Source organism: Taudactylus pleione, unplaced genomic scaffold (genome assembly GCF_031769625.1).
Source record: "Taudactylus pleione unplaced genomic scaffold, aTauple2 ptg001378l, whole genome shotgun sequence".
NCBI lineage: Eukaryota > Metazoa > Chordata > Amphibia > Anura > Myobatrachidae > Taudactylus > Taudactylus pleione.
In genome coordinates this window covers 5,841-32,856 of record NW_028285778.1, presented here as the reverse complement: position 1 = coordinate 32,856, position 27,016 = coordinate 5,841, and the positions used below count along the sequence as shown (strand labels likewise).

Here is a 27,016-nt window from a genome sequence, read left to right as displayed (position 1 = left end):
GTGGTGCCGTTGAGTTCCAGATACACTGTTGTCCACACTCAGCGCCTCCGGCCTGTCCCCTCAGATGGAGGTAAGTGCTGAAATGCGGGTTACCGCTTCTGTCCCCTGAAGTTTTGGCTGCAGCCTGGGGTCCATCCACAGGGCCCGCTAGCACGGTCCCAGGGAGCCCTGCCGAGTCGCTGCAGAGGGGTGATGGAGCGGCAGCACAGACGTCTAGTGCTGCTTGCTCATTGTAGAAAAAAAAAGTAAAAAAATAAAATTAAAAGCTTGGGTTGCATAATGCAGCCCACCGTTATAGATGTGATCCAGCTCCTGCCGGACACCTGGCAAACTGATTTGCCTCAGGCTCAAGGTATAGGAAAGGACTGGAGCATTCTGAGAGTCCAAAAGCTTAACTGGTGTCCGGTCTTCATCCACCATCTACACTTCCCTTCCCCCCAATGTCTCCCTGTGGAGCCCTATGGAAGCTGAAGAAGAAACAAGGTTTTGCACTAATTAATTCCACCTATTAACTACACAAGTACTAGGCATGGCAGAACCAATAATGATCAAGACGCAACAAAAAAAATTTAACAAATCTTTTTACACTCAACAAAAAATATTTTAAATCCCAATAAGCATATATATAAAAATATAGGCACTGAATAATATGCTCACTGGATCTCACTTCTAGATAAAGATGGATCGTAACTTCCCAAGGTAATAATATCTTATTATTACATATGATCGCTCTCATGTGTCCAGTTGAAAACAATGTTTGTTATAAAAATCAATCTGGTTGGTATCTCATCAAATAACTCCTGTATGATAAATACAGACCTCTGGGTTTATATTAATGAGAGCTGTATCCAGCCATTTCTGTGTCCAGCTGTGGAGTTCCTCTAAAGGACTGTAAGTATATGCCCAGCTTCAATCTCAATGTTCACGCTTGGCTATAGAGAGTGGCTCAGCATAATTTGTGTTAGGTATATTGGTCTATTCATTAACTCAAACACAGATATACTGAATAAAAATAAAAGCTTTTAATTATACTTTAATTATACTTCCCTTAGTTAATTAGCTTATGACATTCCCTCAAATCCCAATAGTAGAAAGTAGATGTTGGTCTGGCATTTTGTACATGGAAATCCATATTACAATGTAGCAGGTATATTGTATTAGTACATACTGCACAATATTAAGTTACATAAATAGATCTTAATAGCATCATCCTCTAATCTCAGTTAAGAGAAGTAGACAAAAAGTAGTTTATTTAAAATAAAAGATACATATACTGGAGACACCACCTGGAGCACCAGGGACACCCACATAAAGGACAGTCCTCTCTCCTCACTGTTGTGTCCTGATGGTGTGTGACAGCTTTTATTTTTCTCTAGCAAATTAATCTGATATAACTGTTTATATCATCCCATTGCTCTGGGCACATGGCCTCCCTGCAGCATATAATAGGTATTACATAGAGGGGAGGAGGTGGGTGGCAGGAACTGGTCTGTCAGGTCTCAGACCTTATGATCTATTATTAGATGACAGCACTCTTAGCCACTGTTCCTCATGACTTCCTACACACTTTTATACCATTCAGGTGATCCAATACCAAATTGCTATAAAGGCTACAGTTACTAAATAACTCAAGTATACAATTAATGGTTTAATGAGATTAGTTTTGTAATTTCTAACAATCAGATCATGAGAATAGCTAATCTGGGTAATGTCTGTGATGTTTAACAAGATATGATTTTTGCTTAAAACATTTCCCACACTCAGATCATGGAAATGGTTTCTTACCTATGTGACTTCTCTGATGTTTAACAAGATATGATTTTTGCTTAAAACATTTCCCACACTCAGATCATGGAAATGGTTTCTTACCTATGTGACTTCTCTGATGTTTAACAAGATATGATTTTTGCTTAAAACATTTCCCACACTCAGATCATGGAAATGGTTTCTTACCTATGTGACTTCTCTGATGTTTAACAAGATTTGATTTTTGTGAAAAACATTTTCCACACTCAGAACATGGAAATGGTTTCTCACCTGTATGACGTCTCTGATGAGCAACAAGATCTGATTTTTGTGTAAAACTTATTCCACACTCAGAACATGGAAATGGTTTCTCACCTGTATGACGTCTCTGATGTATAACAAGATTTGATTTCTGTGTAAAACATTTCCCACACTCAGTGCATGGAAATGGTTTCTCACCTGTGTGACTTCTCTGATGTGCAACAAGATTTGATTTTAGTGAAAAACATTTCCCACACACAGAACATGGAAATGGTTTCTCACCTGTATGACGTCTCTGATGTATAACAAGATCCGATTTTTGTTGGAAACATTTCCCACACTCAGAACATGGAAATGGTTTCTCACCTGTGTGAGTTCTATGATGTTTAACAAGATCTGATTTTTGTTGGAAACATTTCCCACACTCAGAACATGGAAATGGTTTCTCACCTGTATGACATCTCTCATGTGAAACAAGATCTGATTTCTGTGTAAAACTTACTCCACACTCAAAGCATGGAAATGGTTTCTCACCTGTGTGAGTTCTCTGATGTTTAACAAGTTGTGATTTTTGTGTAAAACATTTCCCACACTCAGAACATGGAAACGGTTTCTCACCTGTGTGACTTCTCTGATGCAAAAAAAGTTGAGATTTTAGTGAAAAACATTTCCCACATTCAGTGCATGGAAATGGTTTCTCACCTGTGTGAGTTCTTTGATGTATAACAAGATGTGATTTCCCTATAAAACATTTCCCACACTCAGAACACGAAAATGGTTTCTCACTTGTGTGACTTCTCTGATGTCTAACAAGATCAATTTTATATGTAAAACATTTCCCACACTCATTGCATGGAAATGGTTTCTCACCAGTGTGAACTCTCTCATGTATAACTAGTTTTGATTTGTATGTAACATATTTCCCACACTCAGAACATGGAAATGGTTTCTCACCTGTGTGGCTTCGCAGATGTCTAATAAGCTGTGATTTGTTTGTAAAACATTTCCCACATTCGGAACATGAAAATAGTTTCTCACCTGTGTGACTTCTCTGATGTGTAACAAGATGTGATTTATATTTAAAACATTTCTCACACTCAGAGCATGGAAATGGCCTATCACCTGCCTTAGCTGGCTGCTGGGTAATAGGCTTTGTATTCTGTGTAAAACATTTGTCATCTATAGAAGAGGGAAACACTTTATCTACTCTAAGAGCTGCGATAGAGGTACCAGGAGAACATTCCTCATTATAAGCAGGATCAGGAGATACATCTGCACTGTGAGGTACTGGATGTATAATTGGGGTAATGGGGTATTCTCTTGGAGAATCTTCTTTGATGTCATTATCTTCTATTTCACAATCTGGAGATAAATATAGATTTTCCTTCAAGATATTCCTACTGTTACCTCCATCTGCTGGGAATAAAATAAATATATGACTGATGCCACATAAATTTAATTTTCCAATAAAGACTTATCAAATGACCTTAAATCACCATCAAATGGATAAACTCACGATGCTCCAAGGCACAATATAAAACTCATCACCTGACATTTTATGCTCCGTTATACATAGAGCAGGGATTACAGCTTTATTATAATCATTTGTGCTGGGAATTACTCTGTAATATGACAGCAACGTGTGGTGATAATACAGCTATAACATGTGCTGGGAATTACTCTGTAATATGACAGCAACGTGTGGTGATAATACAGCTATAACATGTGCTGTAATATATCAGACCGGTGTTTATATAAAATTACAGCAGAAATGTGAGAATAATACGGCTGCCTCCAGGCTTGTAGGTAAGATGAGCAATATCCAGGAGAACTGTACCTGCGGCAATGCAGAGGTCTTACCTCTAGAACAAGCTATGGCTACATATACATTGTACACACTGGTGCTCGTATATGTACCCAGCACCTGCTGCTCTGAGCCTGCAAGTTACACGCTGTCCTGATAATGTACATGGTGCTGCTATACATTACAGGTGTGTCATAGTGTAATTATTACATATACATTGTACACACTGGTGCCCATATATATACCCAACACCTGATGCTCTGATCCTGCAAGTTACACGCGGTCCCACTATAAAGTACAGAAGTGTCATAGTGTAAATATTGCTATGCCTGTGCAGCCTTGCTGTCCATCAGTACGTGTGCCTCATACCTCACTGCTCCTACACAGTCCTGCCTCCTCAGCCTTTCTTTTCCCACACAGCTTATCAGTGCATTTGTTCTGTGCCTCCTATCCTGCCTCTGTGCTCTACTCCCCATGGCTCACTCCATTCCGCTATCCACCAATAAGTCTGCCTTATATATCTTGTGACCATTTTAGTTTCCAAATATCCGTTTACATATGTGCAAGATTACTGGGACTTGTAGTTCAAGTCCATTATTTATAACAATTTCATTATTGCCCCCGAGTGCGCTGTATCACTGCTCAATAAATCTGTTAGTACCTGTCCAGTGTCAGGACTGGGGAATCTGTATTGCTCAGTAGCGGCTCAGGTATCTGCTCAATGATTTTATATATATAGATAGATAGAGAGAGAGAGAGAGAGAGAGAGAGAGAAACCACAGTCGCAGAGGCTGGAGGTAATAATTGTTGTACTCAAGTCAAGTTTTAAAAAGATGCATTTATATGTATATGTGTACACTCCCAGACTGATTTATTAATTATTAACTTCTTTTGACTAGTATATGCTAGTCCACTAAGAAACATAAAGCAGACCGTGACATATAAGATTATTTTAATGTGAGCTGTCTATTGAAAATAAACATCTCAAAAACGTTTTTATTGAGATAGTGTTTTATCACATTCCAATTTACAAATTAAACATTAAGTACAATTTCTGCATAGACTTGATTTATGCAGTCTATACTCCCTCCTGTTTGAATCTCTTATCAGTATTTTAAATGGTTGTACTCAAAATCAAATATTTTAATTAACAGCTGGATTGAATGTAGCTCATTTAGAATGCTATTTAAGTATCTGGACATGATTACATTGTATCCACCTTGAAAAAGATGTCCTTGAGATGTTGAAACGCGTAGGTGTTATTCTATGCTAAAAATCCCGTGGATACGGCTCAACTCAACTCCTGTCTGCAACTCTAAAGACCTGTGGCTTTCTGCCGGCAGCACCCGGCTCAACCATCTCCCAGGGAGTAGCAAACATCATCCCCACCAACGAGCAAGGGCTCACTTGGAAGCCAGCTGGGGAAACGGACCCTACCTCATTGCTGCACTGCCTGGAGGTATACGGAGCACAAGACAGAAATTTCAATTCGGCCGCAGGCTAACACCTAGGTCCTTCTCCCAGAACCAATACAGCTGGAGCTGTGAGTGGCACCGAGCGGGGACTTCATCATCTGCGACCCCAGAATACTAACGGACAACCACCTATCGCAGACGCTCCCCGCTGGTCAGGTTGAGCATTTAAACATCCAGGCACAAGTTGTGTATTTCCAATGGTCTCCGTTATACACTCTGGCAATAAGGGACAGGAGTTTTACAGGTATTATACAAATTGAAAGAACTCTTTCCACCTATCTAATTGTATAGGCTAATTAGCCTCACTATTAATTAGTGACTATCTTAAAGACTACACTTTCAATATCTGGAGAAAGGAGAGAATCTAATATTGGGCCATATCCAGGGATTATACATTTCATGCTACATGTTCATTATTAATATTGTTAAGGTTGTTATTGTTTTACTTGAGGTCACTTGTTGACACTATTAATATGATTGATTTATAAATAAATGTTTATGCATCTTTTTAAAACTTGACTTTAGTACAACAATTATTACCTCCAGCCTCTGTGACTGTGGTTATATATATATATATATTTATAAGGGCGACTACCTCAGACAGCTGCATTGAGACTGAAGAGAATCTATCAACTCCTAAGCGCCTGGGTTTTATATTTGTTTGTATTTACCTGCTCAATGATGGTACAGAAGGTTTGCAGTAAAGAGGGTCGAATATAAGCAGCAGGGCGATATAACGTAGATTATACCATAATAGTCAGAACCAAGAATGGTACTAATAATAGACACTGGGCTGGACTGAGGCCAGATTTGCAGGTAGAGGACAGATGGGACTATACTAGGGAAACACACTCAGACCAGGGTGGACCTTGAGTTGGAGAAAATACCAGAGATGGAAGGAGATCAGGCTTAGTGATAATACTGGTGCTGGAGTAGGACCAGACTTGGAGATCACACTGGAGCCAGACATTGAAAATAACACTGGAGACGGAGTGACCCAAACTTTGATGAATACACAGGAGCCGGAGTCGTTAGAATCACAGGTACAACTTTAGCATGGGAGCTGGAACCAGATGCATGTATTAGTAACAAAGCTCAGGCACTGAATGCTGACAGGAGCAAGGCTTTATATCGACTGTCACAGGGATTGGTTGATGCTGTCAGGTGGCCGCTGACCTGGATACCCATTGGAGACATAGTGGACAGCTGACCAGGACCAACATGGCAATGCCCAACCCCGAGCCCCCTGAGGCCACCAGCACACGGAGGACCCCTCAGTGACACATCTAGTCGGATAGGAGCCACCATAACCATATTCAGTGTCCAAAGCCAGTGTGAACGCTGCCGGAGCTCCCGACCCGAGACCACCATCAAGCAGAGGACCCGCCAGCAGCACTCTCCGCGATACCCCAGAGGTGGGTAAGGTTCCTGACATTGAGTGGGCGGCTGCACTTCTAAGTGTACTCGTGGCAGTGCCGTCTACCGTAACCCAGTCATCGGATTTCCGAATGCCGAGACAACACCAGCGCCAAAATCCTGACAAGACTCGGGATGCCGACGTTAGGATCCCGGGAGACGGCATCCCGATCGTAAGGACACCGTGGAAAAATATCAGTCTTGGGAGACGGGGGGGTCTTAGACGCCCCTGGGGGTGTTAGCATTAGGCTGCAGGAGGGGAGAGGTTAGGGTTAGGCTCCTGGCAGTGGGGGGCTAGGTTCAGGCACCACCAGGGGGAGGTTTAGGGTTAGGCACTAAGGGGGGAGGCTTAGGCACTTACCGGGGGGTTAGTATTTGGGTACAGTAAAGGAGGGTAAGGGTTAGGGGTTAAATAGGACAGGGGAACAGTACTCACCGTTCCGCTGTCGGGATTTGAACATAAGTGTTGCCGCTGTCAGTGTACTAACAGCCGGCATCCCGTCCATCGGTATTTCATACCGATTCTGGCTAGCCATGTCTTTCTCTGGCCTCCATACAGTTAACATTACTTTATTGTACAGATGAGCCCACAAACCCTTAGAGTTTGTATCTATCATTAACACAGTCCATTCCATTTCTGAGGAACCACCATTTCACCTAATCTTTGATATTACTTTAAAAAAAATTGAATCGCCCCCTGAAAATAAATCTTACAGACTCCATATAAAAATGTTTGTTCCTTGCAAAGTGATTGAGTCTCAGGAGATCTCACACAATCAGAGATACTTCTGCGTTTTTTCTTTCAGCTAGAAAATATTTGTCAGTTCTCTTCTGGGAAGCGCAGAACATTTGTTTCTCCGGGTGTCAGCTGATACCGTGATCTTCTGCACTTGAGATTATGGGTTTTGTGACATTACATAAATAGTTCTTGGGCACTACTTGGAATTCTGTTTTGCATCCAGTAGAAGAGATTTTCATGGTTCAGAAACTAGGCAGATCTTCTTGACCAATTCTTATTTAGAAAATGGCAAATGGTTCAGATTGTGGGTAAAGAGTCCACGTGACCAATCGTCAACAGTATTGTTGAATGTGTGGTGTCCATGGACATCAAAGAAGTGCCTGCTCCAAATCTGGAAGGGACCATAGTTTCTTCTGGGACTGACCGGTACACATTACATCACTTTCAGTTTTGTGCCTTTCGTCCAGGGAGTAGTGAAGACTGTCCTTCTCAGATCACAGGGTAGGGGGCGTGGTGGGGGGGAATGGGACTTCTATCCATTAGCTAGATGATTGGCTAAACAAGGTGGAATTCCCAACCTTGTCATCTATGGGACAGCAGTTCCACCTTACCTGTGCACCACCAACCCGTTGTGCTGGGACTCCTCAGAGCAAGAGAGGTGTCTACAACACAGATGGCCATGGAAATAAGGTAAGTTTTCGGGAAGGCTTATATGAACTAGGTGCATAAGGACAGGGAGGTGTACTAACTTAATGGTGAGGGTAGGTTCTAATTATTGGTGTGAGTAATTTTATTTATGAAGGGACTATTTAATTTAATACAGGTTGAGTCTCCCAGATCCAAAATGCTTGGGACCAGGGGTATTTTGGATACTGGATTTTTCCGTATTTTGGAATATTTACATACCATAATGAGTGAACTCGAGGCTGGGATCCAAGTCTAAACACAGAACGCATTTATGTTTCATATACACACAGCTTGAAGGTAATTTCATACATTAGGTTTAATAACTTTGTGCATTACACAAAGTTTGTTCACACTGAACCATCAGAGAGGAAAGGTGCCACTATCTCAGTCATGCTAAAAAAAATTCCATATTTTAGAATATTCCGTATTTCTGGATATGGGAGCTTTAACCTTTAGTGAGATTATGATGGTGCCTTTTAATTCATGGTGGAATGGATGGAACTTTCTACTGGTGTGTTTTAAGATAGGTACAGCTGGAGCGATGTCGGGCCGATATGCCGTTCCACAGTGATCGTGGTGAGTGACAAAATATGTGGGTCCCAGCGACCCTCCACTTTAAAAAAATGGGGTCCTTCCTGACCATTTCTGGGTCCCAAAATAATTTATGCTTTAGAGCTCCACATATATCTCTCAGACCTCCCCTAACCCCTTACAAATGATGCCACACAGCCATGCCCGGCCTTTACACATTATGCCGCACATTAATACCCTTTAGTCCCCCTATGCATTGCCCCTAGTAGTCCCCCTATGCATTGCCCCCAGTAGTCGTCCCCCTATGCATTGCCCCTAGTAGTTGACCCCCTACGCATTGCCCCCAGCAGTAATCCTGCCTATGCAGTGCCCGCAGTAGTAATTCCCCCTATGCAGTGCCACCAGTAGTTGACCCCCTATGCATTGCACCCAGTATTGGCCCACCTATTCACCTTTTAGTGACCTGGGCCTAATGCCAAGGTCACTTACACCTATTTGTGGGGCAGACACCTTAAATTGGGCCTAATGCCCCCTATGTAGCCCGGACCTTGTGCCCACCTATATACCCACAGGCCTATTGCCTGACTTTATCCCACGGGCCTAGTGCCCGACAACCCTGGTGGTCTAGGGAGGGGTTAAATAACGGTGGCCCAAGGCCGCCTACCTGTACGGTGGAAGAGGCTGCGGGGTGGAGCTTCGTTAGCTCTTTTACTTTCCACCCTCGCAGTCCTCTCTGGTCCTCAACTTCATCCTTCTGGCCAGCGGCGCCGCCTCTTCCTTTCTTCCTTCTTGATCACGCTGTCTTCTGGCCTCTTGCGCGGCCGCCAGAACTGTTCCCGCGCCGCTCTTCTCTTCGGAAGGTCTTCACTCCTCTCCTCCGCCGGCTATACTGAAGTTTCCTCCTCAGCGGCGTCTAATTCAAGACACCACGAGTGGGCGGGGCTATGATTGGCTCATTGCGCCTGCCTCCTTATTGGCTGCTGGCTCGCGGAAAGTGCCAAACTGCTGCCGCTACTTGGCTTCCAGGCAGCGAGCTCCGCAGCCGTGCAGTCTGACTCTCATTGGCTGCTATAACAGACAGCGTTGTGTCTTTCTCTGCAGGGGGACGCGCTGTGCTGCAGCCAGCTGTCAGGGATTGGCCACAGCACAGCGCATCCCCAGGGACCCAACTACTTTATAAAAGTGAGACCCCAGTGCCCAATATCGGGTAAAATACGCGCTATAGTGCGTATTTGCGAACACTGGTTTCATAACGACATATTGCCTACATCACTCAGTGTGTACTGGCGATTGTGCACTCCCATGATCGTGTTGCACATCAAACCTAGCGATATCGCTTACAGCCAGTGCATGGTTAATGAATGATGTAACGGTAATCGTTCCGTTGTTCATTAAAGTGATCCAGTGTGGGCGCACAATCACTGTTCACAGGTGATGTCTAAATGAATGCCCGTTACTCGAGTGTGTACCCAGGCTTAGAGTACTGGGGGTAATTATTCTGTGCTATATTGTATAATCATATATCACTGAAATATACATTGTCCTCATTAGTCTGTACTGGCAGAGGAGGGTGTAGATTAAGAGATTATTATAATGACTGTGCAAGGAGAATATGTGACTCTATTATGTAATAAGTGATTACTACTACTACTACTACTGTGCCGATATCTGTACGGATTTCCTCCTCCTTACACTGCTGATCACCCCTCACATACATCTCTTTTTCTCTCTCTATATCTCCTGCCTTCATATCAGTCACATACGTCTCTTCTTCTCCCTCCATATCAGTCACACATGTCTCTTCTTCTCCCTCTATATCTTCTGCCTTCATATCAGTCACATACGTCTCTTCTCCCTCTATATCTTCTGCCTTCATATCAGTCACATACGTCTCTTCTCCCTCTATATCTTCTGCCTTCATATCAGTCACATACGTCTCTTCTTCTCCCTCTATATCTTCTGCCTTCATATCAGTTACATACGTCTCTTCTTCTCCCTTTGTGTCTTCTGTCTTATTATCAGTCAGGGCTTCACCCTAAATTAAGCAAAAAAAACAAATAAAACTTTAATATCAATAAAATCACACCCTACTAAACAATAGAATATCATTAAAACAACGAAAGATAGTAATCTCATGCACATTCGCTGGAATATACATTACATTCCTGTAAGTGACGAGTCAGGAAAACTTTCCTCATCAGTGGACACAGTGGTCTCAAAAACAAATATAAATAGAGGAATATAGTGAAGCACAGTTTAATTATAAACATATACAAATAAAACAACAAAAGAAGAAAATCATAGGGGTATCCCCAGTCAGCTGAAAGAAAAACAATTACCAGCTGTGGCAAAGAACTGGCAACGGACAGTTCTTAATAAGCAGTTTGGTGTGTTGTCACCGTGTAGTGTCCGGACGCTGCACGAGTGGCTCCGCTTCCAACCTCTGGTATAAGTCCTTGGTCGCGGACGATGATCTGCTTCAAATTTTTAAGCTGGCACCTAGATTTTACAAAAATGTGTCAAGCCCTGGTAAAGGTATACATAGGAGGCAATTATAGTAGTATAGGTATACACAGGAGGCAATTATAGTAGTAGTGTAGGTATATATAGGAGGTAATTATAGTAGTAGTGTAGGTATATATAGGAGGTGTAATCAGTGGGATAAATAGTTAATTTCTACATAGGCATATAAGTTGTAACACACACCTATACCCCTTGCTAGGCCTCTTTGAGGTTTGAAATGAGATGGTCTTAATACAGTTGCTGTTTTACCATAGAATGGTCAAATGACCTTTTGGGGTCAAAGAAGATATAAATTGAGGCCTAGCTCCCACCTGCCATTTCTACAACTATAAGTATAATGAGCCATTCATAGCCTACATGTTCTTATCAGTAGTGAACCACATTCCACTCTAAGATTTGTAGAGATGCTATGCATTATGGGTAATTAACTGATGTCCAGACTCTATACAAAGGAGCCTTGAAATAGAGTTCATCTCCAGACATTAGGATACGTCATTACTGTATTCTCTTTGTCTGAATATCTTAGTGCTTACGGAGCATGTGCAATAGAGATAAGTTTGGTCAATGCTATGCTGGACCAAGGAGTGCTTGATACCTAGCACTGTATGTAACTGATATGGGCTTAATATCCGGCAAGCCAACACCCCAGACTAGGGTATATAAACCAGAGGTACACAAAGGACCCATTAGCTCATGTATGGACCTAAGACTCTGCAGTAGAGGTGCCTGCAATGTAAATTGAATTATCTGGGCGTTGGAAAACGAGGGCTCCCCAGAGAGAAGATAAGATGAAGTACATCTTATGCTGAAGATGATGATTTACCGGTGTCATCTGAATACATAGACAAAAGTTGAGTATACTGTATACTTTGTATGTTGTTTGTTTATTGTTTGTTTGTTACTTGTAAATAAAGTGTGTTCATTTGTACTCACTCATATTGGTCACATGTGTGTACTATTTCATTCCGATCAGAACGAAACCCACCGTTATGCAGGAGGTAATTATAGTAGTAGTGTAGGTATATATAGGAGGTAATTATAGTAGTGGTGTAGGTATATATAGGAGGTAATTATAGTAGTGGTGTAGGTATATATAGGAAGTAATTATAGTAGTGGTGTAGGTATATATAGGAGGTGATTACAGTAGTAGTGTAGGTATATACAGGAGGTAATTATAGTAGTGGTGTAGGTATATATAGGAGGTAATTATAGTAGTAGTGTAGGTATATATAGGGGGTAATTATAGTAGTGGTGTAGGTATATATAGCAGGTAATTATAGTAGTAGTGTAGGTATATATAGGAGGTAATTATAGTAGTAGTGTAGGTATATACAGGAGGTAATTATAGTAGTAGTGTAGGTATATATAGGGGGTAATTATAGTAGTAGTGTAGGTATATATAGGAGGTAATTATAGTAGTAGTGTAGGTATATATAGGAGGTAATTATAGTAGTAGTGTAGGTATATATAGGAGATAATTATAGTAGTAGTGTAGGTATATATAGGAGGTAATTATAGTAGTAGTGTAGGTATATATAGGAGATAATTATAGTAGTAGTGTAGGTATATATAGGAGGTAATTATAGTAGTAGTGTAGGTATATACAGGAGGTAATTATAGTAGTAGTGTAGGTATATATAGGAGGTAATTATAGTAGTAGTGTAGGTGTATATATAGCAGGTAATTATAGTAGTAGTGTAGGTATATATAGGAGGTAATTATAGTAGTAGTGTAGGTATATACAGGAGGTAATTATAGTAGTAGTGTAGGTATATATAGGGGGTAATTATAGTAGTAGTGTAGGTATATATAGGAGGTAATAATAGTAGTAGTGTAGGTATATATAAGAAGTAATTATAGTAGTAGTATAGGTATATATAGGAGGTAATTATAGTAGTAGTGTAGGTATATATAGGAGGTAATTACAGTAGTAGTGTAGGTATATATAGGATGTAATTATAGTAGTAGTGTAGATATATATGGGAATTATAGTAGTAGTATAGGTATATATAGGAGGTAATTATAGTAGTGGTGTAGGTATATATAGGAGGTAATTATAGTAGTGGTGTAGGTATATATAGGAGGTAATTATAGTAGTGGTGTAGGTATATATAGGAGTTAATTATAGTAGTGGTGTAGGTATATATAGGAGTTAATTATAGTAGTGGTGTAGGTATATATAGGAGGTAATTATAGTAGTGGTGTAGGTATATATAGGAGGTAATTATAGTAGTGATGTAGGTATATATAGGAGGTAATTATAGTAGTGATGTAGGTATATATAGGAGGTAATTATAGTAGTGGTGTAGGTATATATAGGAGGAAATTATAGTAGTGGTGTAGGTATATATAGGAGGTAATTATAGTAGTGGTGTAGGAATATATAGGAAGTAATTATAGTAGTGGTGTAGGTATATATAGGAAGTAATTATAGTAGTATAGTAGATATATATAGGAGGTAATTATAGTAGTAGTGTAGGTATATATAGGAGGTAATTATAGTAGTGGTGTAGGTATATATAGGAGGTAATTATAGTAGTGGTGTAGGCATATATATGAAGAAATTATAGTAGTAGTGTAGGCATATATATGAAGTAATTTTAGTAGTGGTGTAGGTATATATAGGAGGTAATTATAGTAGTGGTGTAGGCATATATAGGAGGTAATTATAGTAGTAGTGTAGGTATATATAGGAGGTAATTATAGTAGTAGTGTAGGTATATATAGGATGTAAATATAGTAGTAGTGTAGGTATATATAGGATGTAATTATAGTAGTGGTGTAGGTATATATAGGAGGTAATTATAGTAGTGGTGTAGGTATATATAGGAGGTAATTATAGTAGTAGTGTAGGTATATATAGGAGGTAATTATAGTAGTAGTGTAGGTATATATAGGAGGTAATTATAGTAGTAGTATAGGTATATATAGGAGGTAATTATAGTTAGTGTAGGTATATATAGGAGGTAATTATAGTAGTAGTGTAGGTATATATAGGAGGTAATTATAGTAGTAGTGTAGGTATATACAGGAGGTAATTATAGTAGTAGTGTAGGTATATATAGGATGTAATTATAGTAGTAGTGTAGGTATATATGGGAAGTAATTATAGTAGTAGTGTAGGTATATATAGGAGGTAATTATAGTAATGGTGTAGGTATATATAGGAGGTAATTATAGTAGTAGTGTAGGTATATATAGGAGGTGATTATAGTAGTAGTATAGGTATATATAGGAGGTAATTACAGTAGTAGTGTAGGTATATATAGGAGGTAATTACAGTAGTAGTGTATGTATATATAGGAGGTAATTATAGTAGTAATGTAGGTATATATAGGAGGTAATTATAGTAGTGGTGTAGGTATATATAGGATGTAATTATAGTAGTGGTGTAGGTATATATAGGATGTAATTATAGTAGTGGTGTAGGTATATATAGGATGTAATTATAGTAGTGGTGTAGGTATATATAGGAGGTAATTATAGTAGTGGTGTAGGTATATATAGGAGGTAATTACAGTAGTAGTGTAGGTATATATAGGATGTAATTATAGTAGTAGTGTAGATATATATGGGAATTATAGTAGTAGTATAGGTATATATAGGAGGTAATTATAGTAGTGGTGTAGGTATATATAGGAGGTAATTATAGTAGTGGTGTAGGTATATATAGGAGGTAATTATAGTAGTAGTGTAGGTATATATAGGATGTAATTATAGTAGTAGTGTAGGTATATATAGGATGTAATTATAGTAGTAGTGTAGGTATATATAGGAGGTAATTATAGTAGTGTAGGTATATATAGGAGGTAATTATAGTAGTGTAGGTATATATAGGAGGTAATTATAGTAGTAGTGTAGGTATATATAGGAGGTACATATAGTAGTGGTGTAGGTATATATAGGAAGTAATTATAGTAGTAGTGTAGGTATATATAGGAGGTAGTTATAGTAGTAGTGTAGGTATATATAGGAGGTAATTATAGTAGTGGTGTAGGTATATATAGGATGTAATTATAGTAGTAGTGTAGGTATATATAGGAAGTAATTATAGTAGTAGTGTAGGTATATATAGGAGGTAATTATAGTAGTAGTACAGGTATATATAGGAGGTAGTTATAGTAGTAGTGTAGGTATATATAGGAGGTAATTATAGTAGTGGTGTAGGTATTTACAGGATGTAATTATAGTAGTAGTGTAGGTATATATAGGATGTAATTATTATTATAGTAGTAGTGTAGGTATATATAGGAGGTAATTATAGTAGCAGTGTTGGTATATATAGGAGGTAATTATAGTAGTAGTGTAGATATATATATATATATATATATATATTAGGGATGTGCAGGCTCGGATAGGTTCGAGTTTGCACGTGGAGTTCGGATTTTTCCCTCCAAAAAAACGGAACTCAGAACGAGGCAAAACGTCATCTTACATGGACGAACATCATCATTCCTGGTCTTTTGTCCAGGAATGATGATGTTCGTCCATGTAAGATGACGTTTTGCCTCGTTCTGAGTTCCGTTTTTTTGGAGGGAAAAATCCGAACTCCACGTGCAAACTCGAACCTATCCGAGCCTGCACATCCCTAATATATATAGGAAGTAATTATAGTAGTAGTGTAGGTATATATAGGAGGTAATTATAGTAGTAGTGTAGGTATATATAGGAGGTAATTATAGTAGTAGTGTAGGTATATATAGGAGGTAATTATAGTAGTAGTGTAGGTATTTACAGGATGTAATTATAGTAGTAGTGTAGGTATATATAGGATGTAATTATTATTATAGTAGTAGTGTAGGTATATATAGGAGGTAATTATAGTAGCAGTGTTGGTATATATAGGAGGTAATTATAGTAGTAGTGTAGATATATATATATATATATATATATATATATATATAGGAGGTAATTATAGTAGTAGTGTAGGTATATATAGGAAGTAATTATAGTAGTAGTGTAGGTATATATAGGAAGTAGTTATAGTAGTAGTGTAGGTATATATAGGAGGTACATAAATGACCAGGGAAGGGGGGAATAGGGGGATATAGTTTGAGCACAGGATATAATATATTGGATATAATTAGTCAAAAGAATAATGAAAATCCACAATTATAAATATCAAACCCTAGTATAGGTGTCAAGCAAAAATATTGTAAAGTGTGGAGGTGCTCCCCATGAGAGTATAGATAAACGTAGTATGGGGAAGAAGAAGAAAACTCTCTTGTTGGGGGCACTCGAATGTAAAGGTTATAATAAGAATAATATTTAAAAAATAACTTTTATTAGATATATTTTAAAATACCAAAAACAAGTCTGAGCCTGTTACTTATTGGCATTACTGTTGGAATAACAGCTATAAATTATCACAAGCAGAACACGAACATACATAGAACATAAGACAACATATAATACAATACTTATCAAAATTGTGTGAAGCTAAGTGAAATATTACAAATAGGTCTATAATTCTCTGTCTCATACAATATTGAGACCTATATAAAACATATACTAGTTCAATGACCTCATAATGTCGTCATAGCACAATGGCTAATCAGAATTACGGCAGAAGCATACAAGGAAATCTTCTAGAAAAGAATATGATAATAACCATACAATATTCAATATAGGTTACGTGAGATATCACAGCACAATAACACTGAACAGTAATCAGAGAAATACAATGATAAGGGGGTCAGATGAAATAATAGCTGACCCTGCAAATATCAAAATGAATATAAGTAAATCACAAGTTGTAATGAGAGGCAGATCACACGTAGGTCGCCTGTGATGCCACCCAGGTACTTGTAGACAGTAAGGTTATAGGTAAAAGTAAAGCTACTCCTTTATGTGGAGTTTACAAAATAGCAGCTGCTGCATGCCATTGTATAACCATTGAATGGCATGTGAGCGTACTATAAAGGTACTCCCAGGGTAGGGAATAAGTACAATGAGTATCTGCTGTTGGACTGTGTTAAAAAGAAGGTCCTGGTGTAAACATTGCAGGAACCTCTAATAGGCGCACCCCAATGAGAGTACTCATAGAGACAATAGTTATCGTAATGAAATAACATGCATCTGACTGAGGAAGCGACAGTGAAACGCGCGTCTCAGACCCTCGAATCCGGCTGTGTACAGGCGGGATTCGTCATGGCAGCATCATCTGACCCCCTTATCATTGTATTTCTCTGATTACTGTTCAGTGTTATTGTGCTGTGATATCTCACGTAACCTATATTGAATATTGTATGGTTATTATCACATTCTTTTCTAGAAGATTTCCTTGTATGCTTCTGCCGTAATTCTGATTAGCCATTGTGCTATGACGACATTATGAGGTCATTGAACTAGTATATGTTTTATATAGGTCTCAATATTGTATGAGACAGAGAATTATAGACCCATTTGTAATATTTCACTTAGCTTCACACAATTTTGATAAGTATTGTATTATATGTTGTCTTATGTTCTATGTATGTTCGTGTTCTGCTTGTGATAATTTATAGCTGTTATTCCAACAGTAATGCCAATAAGTAACAGGCTCAGACTTGTTTTTTGGTATTTTAAAATATATCTAATAAAAGTTATTTTTTATATATTATTCTTATTATAACCTTTACATTCGAGTGCCCCCAACAAGAGAGTTTTCTTCTTCTTCCCCATACTACATATATATATAGGAGGTAATTATAGTAGTGGTGTAGGTATTTATAGGATGTAATTATAGTAGTAGTGTAGATATATATAGGAGGTAATTATAGTAGTGGTGTAGGTATATATAGGAGGTAATTATAGTAGTAGTGTAGGTATATATAGGAGGTAATTATAGTAGTGGTGTAGGTATATATAGGAGGTAATTATAGTAGTAGTGTAGGTATATATAGGATGTAATTATAGTAGTAGTGTAGGTATATATAGGAGGTAATTATAGTAGCAGTGTTGGTATATACAGGAGGTAATTATAGTAGCAGTGTAGGTATATATAGGAAGTAATTATAGTAGTAGTGTAGGTATATACAGGAGGTAATTATAGTAGTAGTGTAGGTATATATAGGAGGTAATTATAGTAGTAGTGTAGGTATATATAGGAGGTAATTATAGTAGTAGTGTAGGTATATATAGGAGGTAATTATAGTAGTAGTGTAGGTATATATAGGAGGTAATTATAGTAGTAGTGTAGGTATATATAGGAGGTAATTATAGTAGTAGTGTAGGTATATATAGGAGGTAATTATAGTAGTAGTGTAGGTATATATAGGAGGTAATTATAGTAGTAGTGTAGGTATATATAGGAGGTAGTTATAGTAGTAGTGTAGGTATATATAGGAGGTAATTATAGTAGTGTAGGTATATATAGGAAGTAATTATAGTAGTGGTGTAGGTATATATATATATATATATATATATATATATATATATATAGTGTTCCCTCTAGGTCCGGCGGCAGGCAGGGCGCCGGAGCTAGAGAGGGCAATCTTCTGCGCGCGCCTCCGAAAAGGGGGCGTGGTTATGAAAAGGGGGCGTGTCTATAAGACGTGTCCCCTTTTCGTCATACTTGGGGGCGTGCCCGGCACTTACGGACATGCCGGGCAGCCCCCAAGCGCTGCAGAAAGGGAGAATAGATGCCGGGCGCATGCGCCCGGCGTCTGTTCTCCGGCGGTGACCGGGTCACCGCATGTTTGTCCACCCGCGGGACACTGCGTCCCGCGGGTGAGAACGGCTCCCGCAGGCTGTTAGGGCAGGGCGCTTTTTGCCCTCCAGAAGGAGGGCAGGGTGCCGCGCCCCGCTAAAACAGCCTAGCGGGAACGCTATAGAGGGGGAGGAGCTAGTCACACTTATTAAAAAAATTTAAGTGCTACAGCTCCACTTTAGCACCATCTATACCCCGTCTATGCCTTCCAGTGTCCCCTAGTGGATGAAGGAGAAATGGCGACTGCTGCACTGAAGGAGTTAACCCATGTATCGCGGCGCCATTTTCAAAGAGACCTATCGGCGCTTGGTGCCAATTTCAAATGCATTACCGGCATCAGGCGCCGTGTGTGTAAATATTTTAATGTTACCTATGTGCCACAGCCCAGGAAGCTCCAGCGATGCAGGGAGAGTCGCTGTAGCCGGGAGTCTAGAGCCAGGCTGCAGAACACTGGCACTGCAGGGCTGTATTAACAAAGCCTAGTGATCACACTAAATAAAACATAGAAGATGGATAAAATGTATAATGTATTTTAAAAAGTATGTGCAGCACTGAGCCGGGAAAGGAGGACCTGAGCTGCAGCGCTGTGGTGTGTAAAGCACACCACATATCCATTTAAAATGTGTAACTGTATATTTAAAGTATAATGTGTTTTAAAATGTAAATATGTACTTACTTCTTTAATGGTCTAGTAGGAACTGTAGTGTTCCCTCTAGGCCCGGCGCCGGGCACGGTACCTAGAAAAAGGGCACGTCTAAGCGCGCGTCTGAAAAGGCGCGTCCCCCTTTTCGTCACTCTTGTGGGCGCGCCCAGCACTTGCCGGGCAGCCCCCAAGCGCTATCAGTGTGAATGGATGCTGGGCGCATGCGCCTGGCATCCATTCACCAGCGACTACTGCTACACCGCAGTTTTCCCCACCCACGGGACACTGCAACCAGCAGGTGGGGACGTCACCCGCAGGCTGTTTCAGCGGGGTGCTGCGCCGGAGGGCAGGGTACTTTTTGTCCTTTAGAATTAGGGCAGGGTGCGGCACCCTGCTAAAACAGCCTAGCGGGAAAGCTATATATAGGATGCAATTATAGTAGTAGTGTAGGTATATTGTGCAGCGACTGGGGGGGTCACACAGTTTCCTAGCCCTCCCCTCATACCCTATGCCTTATTACCATTTCTCTCTCTCTCTCTATATATATATATATATATATATATATATTATTGGGATCTGCACTCACATCGAAAATATAAATTGTATGCAGGGTGCTCCTTGAAGGAGAAGAGAAAAAGTCAATCCAATAATATAATCCAGGGATTGGCACAAAAGCCAAAATCAGGGCACTCACCGCTCGTGTATGAGAAGAAATCAACTTTTTATTAAACCAACATTCAAGAAGTATAGTCGACGTTTTGGCCCCGGAGGGTCTTTGTCAAGACAGCTTTTAGAGAGACATCCATTCAGCATGCAACCAGAGAGCATACTCTATTGTACCCTATTCCTTATTACTGTGTTTTGTCTGTCTGCACTGGAGGGGTCTTGAAAAAAAACGCGTTTCTGCGGTCGAAACGTCGACTCTTATACTGCACCAATGCTGGTATTATTAAAGTAGGTGTTTTTACACCTACTGGTGAGTGAGCCCTGGTGAGTGAACTCTGTTTTTTCATTATATAATATATATATATATATATATATATATATATATATGTATAGCACAGCAGGGTCAGGGGGATATATACTGTGGGGTGGGATCACCCAGCCCCCTAGTCCTCTCCTCACACCCTATGTCCTTGTACCCTATGTCTTATTACCATTGGCAAGTGATCTCGTTGAGCGAATAAAACTGTGGGTCCCAGGGACCCCTTACTTTAAAAAAAATGGGGTCCTATTCCACTTTTTCTGGGGCCACTCACATATTATGGGAGTTGATGGTAGGTAGGAATTGGGACAGTGCTGGGGGGTATGTAGCAGTTGGGGTACAGGGGTTTGGGGTAGAGCTGGGGGTAAAGACAGGGAGAAGTTTGGGTAGAGCTGAAACTAGAGGGGAGTAAGGGCAGGCAGGGCTGGGGGTAGGGAGGGGTAAGTGCAGACAGTTGTTGCGACATTGCTGGGTGGCAAGGAGTAGGCTAGGGGCAGGCAGTGCTGGGGTTAGGGAGGGGGCAAGGGTAGATAGCAGCCAGGGCAGTAGTGGTGGGACAAGGAGAGGGTTAGGGGCAGTGCTGGGTCAGGATAGCAGCTGGGGCAGTACTGAGGGTACTGAGGAGGTAAGGATAGACAGCACATGGGGTAGTGGGTACCTCCTTGCTGTTGCTGGGAGCCCCCGGCCGGGTTACTGTTGCAGCTCCGTCCTGTCACATGCAGGGATCACCTCCCGGTCTCCTGTGTACAGAGAGCTCAGCTGGCTGCTAGAGGGGCCGGCACCACCGACAACGCTTCTGCAGCCAGGGAGAGATGCCCGATGGATGTAGTGTATACAGAGTTACAGGCTCAGGGCCCGATTCAGCAAGGAACGCATAGAACCGGCCGATGTTTGCATACTGCATCTGCATGAACCAGTCTGTGCGGCGAGTAAAGGATCGCACGGCATACACAGCGAGGACGGAGACCCCTCCGATGCTGACGACAGGAAGTGCCGTTCGTGGGTGTTGACGGGGGGTGGCCGGGGGAATGTACGTTGGGAGGCCGTTGCAGGGGGTGTGTATAATTAAGGCTGTGCAGCAGTGGCAAACGCAGGATTTCTAGAGGGGGGTTTCCAAATGCTCGATTTTAGAGTGAGTGTGGTCAGTCAATGAAGAGGGCATAATTAGCACTTATCCAGCTTTAATATGTGTCATACATAGTGTATTGTGTGTCATAATTCCAGCCTATACAGGACCAGCGATCACAGTAACCCATTATATGTGTCATACATAGTGTATTATGTGTGTCATAATTCCAGCCTATACAGGACCAGCGATCACAGTAACCCATTATATGTGTCATACATAGTGTATTGTGTGTCATAATTCCAGCATATACAGGACCAGCGATCACAGTAACCCATTATATGTGTCATACATAGTGTATTGTGTGTCATAATTCCAGCATATACAGGACCAGAGATCACAGTAACCCATTATATGCGTCATACATAGTGTATTGTGTGTTATAATTCCAGCATATACAGGACCAGAGATCACAGTAACCCATTATATGTGTCATACATAGTGTATTCTGTGTCATAATTCCAGCATATACAGGACCAGTATTCACAGTAACCCATTATATGTGTCATACATAGTGTATTGTGTGTCATAATTCCAGTATATACAGGACCAGTGATCACAGTAACCCATTATATGTGTCATACATAGTGTATTGTGTGTCATAATTCCAGTATATACAGGACCAGTGATCACAGTAACCCATTATATGTGTCATACATAGTGTATTGTGTGTCATAATTCCAGCATATACAGGACCAGTGATCACAGTAACCCATTATATGTGTCATACATAGTGTATTGTGTGTCATAATTCCAGCATGTACAGGACCAGCGATCACAGTAACCCATTATATGTGTCATACATAGTGTATTGTGTGTCATAATTCCAGCATATACAGGACCAGAGATCACAGTAACCCATTATATGCGTCATACATAGTGTATTGTGTGTTATAATTCCAGCATATACAGGACCAGCGATCACAGTAAGCCATTAGATGTGTCATACATAGTGTATTGTGTGTCATAATTCCAGCATATACAGGACCAGCGATCACAGTAAGCCATTAGATGTGTCATACATAGTGTATTGTGTGTCATAATTCCAGCATATACAGGACCAGTGATCACAGTAACCCATTATATGTGTCATACATAGTGTATTGTGTCATTATTCCAGCATATACAGGACCAGCGATCACAGTAAGCCATTAGATGTGTCATACATAGTGTATTGTGTGTCATAATTCCAGCATATACAGGACCAGTGATCACAGTAACCCATTATATGTGTCATACATAGTGTATTGTGTGTCATAATTCCAGCATATACAGGACCAGTGATCACAGTAACCCATTATATGTGTCATACATAGTGTATTGTGTGTCATAATTCCAGCATATACAGGACCAGTGATCACAGTAACCCATTATATGTGTCATACATAGTGTATTGTGTGTCATAATTCCAGCATATACAGGACCAGTGATCACAGTAACCCATTATATGTGTCATACATAGTGTATTGTGTGTCATAATTCCAGCATATACAGGACCAGTGATCACAGTAACCATTATATGTGTCATACATAGTGTATTGTGTGTCATAATTCCAGCATATACAGGACCAGTGATCACAGTAACCCATTATATGTGTCATACATAGTGTATTGTGTGTCATAATTCCACCATATACAGGACCAGTGATCACAGTAACCCATTATATGTGTCATACATAGTGTATTGTGTGTGATAATTCCAGCATATACAGGTCCAGTGATCACAGTAACCATTATATGTGTCATACATAGTGTATTGTGTGTCATAATTCCAGCCTATACAGGACCAGCGATCACAGTAACCCATTATATGTGTCATACATAGTGTATTATGTGTGTCATAATTCCAGCCTATACAGGACCAGCGATCACAGTAACCCATTATATGTGTCATACATAGTGTATTGTGTGTCATAATTCCAGCATATACAGGACCAGCGATCACAGTAACCCATTATATGTGTCATACATAGTGTATTGTGTGTCATAATTCCAGCATATACAGGACCAGAGATCACAGTAACCCATTATATGCGTCATACATAGTGTATTGTGTGTTATAATTCCAGCATATACAGGACCAGAGATCACAGTAACCCATTATATGTGTCATACATAGTGTATTCTGTGTCATAATTCCAGCATATACAGGACCAGTATTCACAGTAACCCATTATATGTGTCATACATATTGTATTGTGTGTCATAATTCCAGCATATACAGGACCAGTATTCACAGTAACCCATTATATGTGTCATACATAGTGTATTGTGTGTCATAATTCCAGTATATACAGGACCAGTGATCACAGTAACCCATTATATGTGTCATACATAGTGTATTGTGTGTCATAATTCCAGTATATACAGGACCAGTGATCACAGTAACCCATTATATGTGTCATACATAGTGTATTGTGTGTCATAATTCCAGCATATACAGGACCAGTGATCACAGTAACCCATTATATGTGTCATACATAGTGTATTGTGTGTCATAATTCCAGCATGTACAGGACCAGCGATCACAGTAACCCATTATATGTGTCATACATAGTGTATTGTGTGTCATAATTCCAGCATATACAGGACCAGAGATCACAGTAACCCATTATATGCGTCATACATAGTGTATTGTGTGTTATAATTCCAGCATATACAGGACCAGCGATCACAGTAACCCATTATATGTGTCATACATAGTGTATTGTGTGTCATAATTCCAGCATATACAGGACCAGCGATCACAGTAAGCCATTAGATGTGTCATACATAGTGTATTGTGTGTCATAATTCCAGCATATACAGGACCAGTGATCACAGTAACCCATTATATGTGTCATACATAGTGTATTGTGTGTCATAATTCCAGCATATACAGGACCAGCGATCACAGTAAGCCATTAGATGTGTCATACATAGTGTATTGTGTGTCATAATTCCAGCATATACAGGACCAGTGATCACAGTAACCCATTATATGTCATACATAGTGTATTGTGTGTCATAATTCCAGCATATACAGGACCAGTGATCACAGTAACCCATTAGATGTGTCATACATAGTGTATTGTGTGTCATAATTCCAGCATATACAGGACCAGTGATCACAGTAACCATTATATGTGTCATACATAGTGTATTGTGTGTCATAATTCCAGCATATACAGGACCAGTGATCACAGTAACCCATTATATGTGTCATACATAGTGTATTGTGTGTCATAATTCCACCATATACAGGACCAGTGATCACAGTAACCCATTATATGTGTCATACATAGTGTATTGTGTGTGATAATTCCAGCATATACAGGTCCAGTGATCACAGTAACCATTATATGTGTCATACATAGTGTATTGTGTGTCATAATTCCAGCCTATACAGGACCAGCGATCACAGTAACCCATTATATGTGTCATACATAGTGTATTATGTGTGTCATAATTCCAGCCTATACAGGACCAGCGATCACAGTAACCCATTATATGTGTCATACATAGTGTATTGTGTGTCATAATTCCAGCATATACAGGACCAGCGATCACAGTAACCCATTATATGTGTCATACATAGTGTATTGTGTGTCATAATTCCAGCATATACAGGACCAGAGATCACAGTAACCCATTATATGCGTCATACATAGTGTATTGTGTGACATAATTCCAGCATATACAGGACCAGTGATCACAGTAACCCATTATATGTGTCATACATAGTGTATTGTGTGTCATAATTCCAGCATATACAGGACCAGTGATCACAGTAACCCATTATATGTGTCATACATAGTGTATTGTGTGTCATAATTCCAGCATATACAGGACCAGTGATCACAGTAACCCATTATATGTGTCATACATAGTGTATTGTGTGTCATAATTCCAGCATATACAGGACCAGTGATCACAGTAACCATTATATGTGTCATACATAGTGTATTGTGTATCATAATTCCAGCATATACAGGACCAGTGATCACAGTAACCCATTATATGTGTCATACATAGTGTATTGTGTGTGATAATTCCAGCATATACAGGTCCAGTGATCACAGTAACCATTATATGTGTCATACATAGTGTATTGTGTGTCATAATTCCAGCCTATACAGGACCAGCGATCACAGTAACCCATTATATGTGTCATACATAGTGTATTATGTGTGTCATAATTCCAGCCTATACAGGACCAGAGATCACAGTAACCCATTATATGCGTCATACATAGTGTATTGTGTGTTATAATTCCAGCATATACAGGACCAGAGATCACAGTAACCCATTATATGTGTCATACATAGTGTATTCTGTGTCATAATTCCAGCATATACAGGACCAGTATCACAGTAACCCATTATATGTGTCATACATAGTGTATTGTGTGTCATAATTCCAGTATATACAGGACCAGTGATCACAGTAACCCATTATATGTGTCATACATAGTGTATTGTGTCATAATTCCAGTATATACAGGACCAGTGATCACAGTAACCCATTATATGTGTCATACATAGTGTATTGTGTGTCATAATTCCAGCATGTACAGGACCAGTGATCACAGTAACCCATTATATGTGTCATAATTCCAGCATGTACAGGACCAGCGATCACAGTAACCCATTATATGTGTAATACATAGTGTATTGTGTGTCATAATTCCAGCATATACAGGACCAGAGATCACAGTAACCCATTATATGCGTCATACATAGTGTATTGTGTGTCATAATTCCAGCATATACAGGACCAGCGATCACAGTAAGACATTAGATGTGTCATACATAGTGTATTGTGTGTCATAATTCCAGCATATACAGGACCAGCGATCACAGTAACCCATTATATGTGTCATACATAGTGTATTGTGTGTCATAATTCCAGCATATACAGGACCAGTGATCACAGTAACCCATTATATGTGTCATACATAGTGTATTGTGTGTCATAATTCCAGCATATACAGGACCAGTGATCACAGTAACCCATTATATGTGTCATACATAGTGTATTGTGTGTCATAATTCCAGCATATACAGGACCAGTGATCACAGTAACCATTATATGTGTCATACATAGTGTATTGTGTATCATAATTCCAGCATATACAGGACCAGTGATCACAGTAACCCATTATATGTGTCATACATAGTGTATTGTGTGTCATAATTCCACCATATACAGGACCAGTGATCACAGTAACCCATTATATGTGTCATACATAGTGTATTGTGTGTGATAATTCCAGCCTATACAGGACCAGCGATCACAGTAACCCATTATATGTGTCATACATAGTGTAGTGTGTGTCATAATTCCAGCATATACAGGACCAGAGATCACAGTAACCCATTATATGTGTCATACATAGTGTAGTGTGTGTC

At 39.8% G+C, this 27,016-nt stretch overlaps 1 pseudogene; it reads right to left on the bottom strand.

Moving 5' to 3' along the window:
- Window positions 1-1,000: 1,000 nt before the first annotated feature.
- Window positions 1,001-21,176, bottom strand: LOC148442961 (uncharacterized; annotated as a pseudogene).
- Between the last annotated feature and the right edge of the window lie 5,840 nt (window positions 21,177-27,016).